This window comes from Hibiscus syriacus, unplaced genomic scaffold, assembly GCF_006381635.1.
Source record: "Hibiscus syriacus cultivar Baekdansim isolate YM2019G1 unplaced genomic scaffold, ASM638163v2 tig00001644_pilon, whole genome shotgun sequence".
Lineage (NCBI taxonomy): Eukaryota > Viridiplantae > Streptophyta > Magnoliopsida > Malvales > Malvaceae > Hibiscus > Hibiscus syriacus.
In genome coordinates, this window is record NW_024061878.1 from 4684205 (window position 1) to 4690208 (window position 6004).

Here is a 6004-nt window from a genome sequence, read left to right on the forward strand (position 1 = left end):
AATTTATAACTATTAATAAAATATATATACATATGTAACAAATTAAATCGAAACAAAGACTATTATATAATTTAATAATATATATGTGAAACCTATTGAATCGAAACACCAAACTTTATACACTAATACTATTATATACGTATTATCATGAAAATATATAAAAAAACGACATAATGTCTGAAATGAATAAGCTTATAACTCTAAGGCTAAGATCATAAATTAAACAAAAATCAAGTCATTGAACACAAATAATCACATTTCATGTACTAAAATCAAAATAAATCCATAATTGCATATAGGACTAAAATGTATATTTCATAAGGAACATACCAAATGTACGAATGAATAAAAATGCAAAATAAATGAATTTAGGGACTAAAATGAAACATGCTCAAGACTCAATGATTAAATCATACTTTCAAATACCTTGATTTGAGGACTAAAATACAACAGTTTAAAACTAGTGTACTTAACATTCTAATAACCCCTTTTCCCAAAACGCGGGTTAATCCAACCATCTAAACGCTACTGTTTTACCCAAACCATATATGTAATATTTTAGGTAAAAAATAAGTCCTAACCTCATTTTATCAGCCCTCAGCCACACACTAATCCTCTCTTTCTCTCTTTTTTCGACCCTTTAGGGTTTCTACACATCAGACGACTATCGAGGCTCGAAGTCTTCACGCTCACAACATCGACGGCTTCCTCAATTGGCCACCGTAAGCCTGTGGCAACTTTGCTCCGACTATCCCCTAAACCACCCGATGGAAACCCTAGGCCATCCTAAACAAACAAAGACACCTAACGGTGGCCAACTCTACCGAGACTCCTCAACTGAGACATACTCTCAATCGAGACTCACCTAAACCCCAAAATGAAAACACTTATTTCATGTCTAAACCCCCTCATCTCTCGATTGAGGAAAACCTAAAACCCCTTAAAAAAACTTTCAAACTCTCACAAATATAGACTTATGATTTACAGGAAAGGGGTTACCTTTAGTTCTTGGCTCTGATGAATGACAACTGCTTTCCTCGCACGAAATGATAAGGTTTTTTTCCTTTTATGTTTTTTTTATTTGTTGATAGAAAAAGTATCTGTTTGGCTCTCGTTTCTACTATTCAGATGCTATGTCTTTTATTTTTGTTTATTTCGAATGGATGTTAGAATGAAAAAAAAAATTCTCAAAGAATCGAGAAAAAACCCATTCAAAAACGAATTCTAGCTTTGTATTTTCTGTGTAAAAATGAGAGAAAGATTATATTGTTTTTCTTTAATACTCACAAAACAAATGGGAAAGAAAAGGACCCCTCTATTCACTCTAATTTTCTTTTCGAATAGGGTAGCCGAAGCCTCTGTTGTTGTTGAAAAATTCCCCCTAAACATACATTGCTACTTGGGTTTTATACCCCAATTTTACAGGGAAATTCCCCCAAAATTACTCATCCCTTTTCCTCCATTTTTACATAGATGTCCTTGCTAATAGGAAGGAATCCATGGCCGTTTTTCAGGTCGGTTACTGGTGGGACCTTGTTGATGGTTGGCACAGTATATTGAGGCACCTGAAGGGTGACGTGGAGGCTTCTAGACTCTTGGTGTAGCTATAAGATGATATCATTGAGAATTAAGACCCTAAATGCTTGGTCAAATCTGGACATTTAGATTCTCTTCATATCCAGCAGTTGATCTCTAGGCGGCGCTGGATAAAAAGGGGAGGGCTAGGGCTTCTCCCAATGGCCTAAACCTTGGTTTGTCTCCATTCTTGAGCCTACACTTGTTGGGCCAGCTGTATCTTGGGCTCTAACCGAATGGGTCTGCTCTGATTCGGGCCCCTGTTTGGGTCATGCATGTAAACTTTGACTTGTAAAAGTTGAATGATATCACTACCATTTTTATTTTGCTTACATAAATATGTAATATTTATAACCCCATGCGTTTATATGTATTACACACATGCATATATATATATATATATATATATATATATATATATATATATATATATGTCATACCATAAACATACATATGGAAACATGCATAATAAGATATGATAAGTAATATTAAACACATATAATTAATAATAATATATCATGGACTAAAAAAACTCGAATGAAATCCCGGACAAAATGAACATCTATAGCTACCCCTCTTTGCTCATTATCGTGCAAAAAGAATAGATCAAAGATCAAAGGATGGTCAAATTTGTCCGACTATGGTACATTCAAAAAGTTAATCCGCTCACTGCATCCTCTAGGTAGGTCGGAGTTGATTCTTTTTCGGGTATACAGATCTATTTTGGAAGACGATCTCCACTCTTCTTTCAGGGGATCTTAAACTCGATCTGCGACTCATTTTTGGTAAATAAATCAATACTGGAAGATGTGTCTGCTCCACTATTCATTCAGGGGAAATCAGACAGGAATTGTGCCTCTTTTTTAGGTATACAGATCAATGTTGGAAGACGTGTTTGCTCTACCATTCATTCAGGGGAAATCAAATTGGATCTGTGCCTTTTTTCGAGTAGACAGATCAATATTGGAAGATGTGTCTGCTCCACCATTTATTCATGGGAAATCAGATTGGATTTGTGCCTCTCTTTTTTTTATAGACAGATCAATGTTGGAAGACGTGTCTGCTTCACCATTCATTCAGGGGAAATTAGACTGGATCTGGGCCTATTTTTTGGGTAGACAGATCAATGTTGGAAGAAGTATCTGCTCCACCATTCATTAAGGGGAAATCAGACTGGATATGTGCCTCTTTTTTGGGTAGACAAATCAATGTTGGAAGACGTGTCTACTCCACCATTCATTCAGGGGAAATCAAACTGGATTTGTGACTCTTTTTTGGGTAGACATATCAATGTTGGAAGACGTCTATGCTCCACTATTCATTTATGAAGATGAGACATGGCATGTGCCTCTTCTTAGGGTAGACATATCAACTTTGGAAAATGTGTATGCTCTAATATTCATTCAGGGGAGATCAGACTCGATATGTGCCTCTTCTTCGGGTAGACATATCAACTTTGGAAAAGGTTTTCTTACTTTTCAAACATTTCATTTTCTGACAACACTGAATGAGAAACTTTTGGAAGTCGCTTCCTCATCATATGAAAACATCCTACCCGTATGTCTTATAGATGGCCTTAAGGACTTATCATCTTACTCGGAAGCAAGACATATGACCCGAAGGATTTAATCATCATGCTCGGAAGGCTTACTGATGGCTCGAAGGACTTACTATGTAAGAAACTTTGGAAATCATTTTCTTACTTTTCAAAAAAATTCCATTTTCTGACAACACTGAATGAGAAACTTTGGAAGTTGGTTTCTCATCATGTGAAAACATCCTGCCTATAGGTCTTATAGATGGCCCAAATAACTTATCATCTTGCTCAGAAGCCTGACATGTGACCTGAAGGATTTAAGCATCATGCTCGGAAGGCTTACTGATGGCCCGAAGGACTTACTAAGTAAAAAACTTTGGAAATTGCTTTCTTACTTTTCAAAGATTTCGTTTTCTTAAAACATTAAATGAGAAACTTTGGAAATAAGTTTCTCATTTTTCAAAAATAACTTAATGGTCAGGTAACATGCCCCCTTTAAAGTAATACTTCTTTTATGCATTGGCCCTTGTGTTCCTCAGGTTCTTCCTATTTAAACATGATTCCCTGTGTTTGAGGTTTGAATTCTTCTTTCCAACTTTTCGGGCTTTTGACATCATGAATCTTTTCTTTTCACTTGAAGATCTTTAAAAACCATGTGTTTAAATGCAAATGCAATTAAATGTATTAATGTCATGCATTTTATTCTCCATTCCTTCTAATATCTCGGACCACTTGCTTCTAATAGGGATATATGCCCCTTTCAAATAGGGCGATCAGCTGTTTCTCGATGGGATACTGACAACATCACGAGAAAGTGTTACAAGTTTTATTCTCCATTCCTTCTAATATCTCGGACCACTTGCTTTCACTATTATGGAATGCTTCATTATTCTGGTATCGTTTATTCTTTTTCAATATAGGCAAAATAAGTTTCACCAGCTTCAAGGACCTTTCACATTTGAGATTGTCTTGTTTGGAAATGTTTCTCCCCTTTATCTTATTTTAGGGATAAAAGAATGAAAGAATTTTATAAAACATTGCCCCTTAATTCAGTCTCACAATCAAATCAAATCATAAACATAAGTTCACAAAATATCAAAAGAATCAACAACTCTTTTAATATTTTCAAAGTTATAGCTATTTGACAAGTGTCAAAATGGATGGGTTAGCTTCAGTTTGGTTTCCTATTTTCTAAGGTTTAGGCCACCAAAATGTCATTTCTTTCTCTGTCGTTGTGAACATCGTGACATGCCCCTCTTTCTTGGATTGGTATTTTAATAGGATGTGGACAAAATGACGTAACTAGCATAATCAATTACTAGACTTTCTAGAACACTTCTATTTCAGTTCTTTGAAATCTTCCATTTGTCAATCTTTGTAGACTTCTCTAACAAAGGCAGTGTAGAAATATCGATCTAAAAATTAAATTCCTGAGTGCTTGTGTGAAATTGACTATAACAGGCATTCCTTAACTCCCTTAGTTAATCTTTATCGAAACTCCTTATTTAGATAAATTTGATTTAATTTGTCATTGTTTGGCTAGCTGAATTTAGCTTTATTATAATTTACCTTTATCAGGCTAGCTGAATCTTATCCATAAAGCTGAGGCGTTTAACCAATTGCTCTAGAGGGACAACTCAAGCTTAATTTTATATATATATTATAATCATTTTTATCTGGCTAGCTGAATCTTATCCATAAAGCCGGGGCTTTTAACCAATTGCTCTAGAGTGACAGCTCAAGCTTTACTTTCCAAGAAGAACATGTTATAATTACATTATGGGTATACGGATTCAATTTCTTAAGCTTGTCAAGAAGAACATGTTATAGTCTAGGTGTTGTTTAAAGTCAAGAAAATCTCATCTTTAGAGTTCACTTTCCAAGCAACTGACCTAAAATAGATTCACCTACTTGACTATTCCATCTGTAAAGATCATCATCATCATTAAACATTATCAACAAAAGTATGGTCTAGTCAGTTTTGTAATGGCATACACAAGAGATACCCCATGTTGTCCGCTCCTATGCATACCTGAATATCAAGCCTCTTGTTCATTCCCTTATGAGATGAGAAGGCTATATCGGTCCCTACAAGAGAAGGGTATGTTGTTCGAGATTATATTCTAGGGGTAAGGTTCATGGTCCTTGTTTTATCAGTTTTCAATCATGTCACTTTGTCAAAGACACTCTAATAATTTAAAGTGTTTTTAATTCAGTTGATATTCAAAGAATCTCAAGTTGTAAATTTGATTCAATGCTCACCATCTTTAAAGTAGCATGAGTTCATTTAAATATCATTACAAAAAACCAAGAAAGGATAAAAAAACAAATTCAAACATGATATTGCAAATGGAATAAAGCTTCATGATGAAATGAAATGATCTCTTCCTAATTAGGATGCCCTATTACTCATATAATGTAGCAACAACTACTTAACTGGATAATACATATTGTGCTTTGATGCCCCACTCGAGCTCGTCATCCAATGTTCCACCAATTCTTGTGTTAACGTCCTGTTTTCAACAAACATCTCTATCTCCTTTAATAGCAGCCTACAATTCCCATTTGAATGCCCCAATGCCCCCAAGTGGAAATCACAGACACTATCTTGATCATACCTGTGGGCAGAAAGGTCTGGTTGCACTTTCTTTGGCCTCAATGTGAGGTATTGACCTTTAATCAAATGGGTACAGATCTGAGATAGAAGTTTGGAACAATTTCAGAGTATTTCTCGATCGTGGGACTTTCTTTGGTCTGTTCGAGCCACTAACTGCTTTTTTTCATTTACGGTTGTGGGATCTGGGCGTAACATTCATTCACTTCATCAGGTTTTTTTCCAACATGATCTCTGTCACATTTTCTGGAGTGGTACCCAATCCTTGGAGTTGACTT

The 6004-nt window shown here is 35.4% G+C and overlaps 1 long non-coding RNA gene across 1 annotated transcript; it reads left to right on the forward strand.

Moving 5' to 3' along the window:
• Nucleotides 1–841: 841 nt before the first annotated feature.
• On the forward strand, nt 842–1907 carry LOC120129142. Its single transcript, XR_005516707.1, has 2 exons — nt 842–1054; nt 1515–1907. It is a non-coding gene; the product is annotated as an uncharacterized LOC120129142 (long non-coding RNA).
• The last annotated feature ends 4097 nt before the right edge of the window (nt 1908–6004 follow it).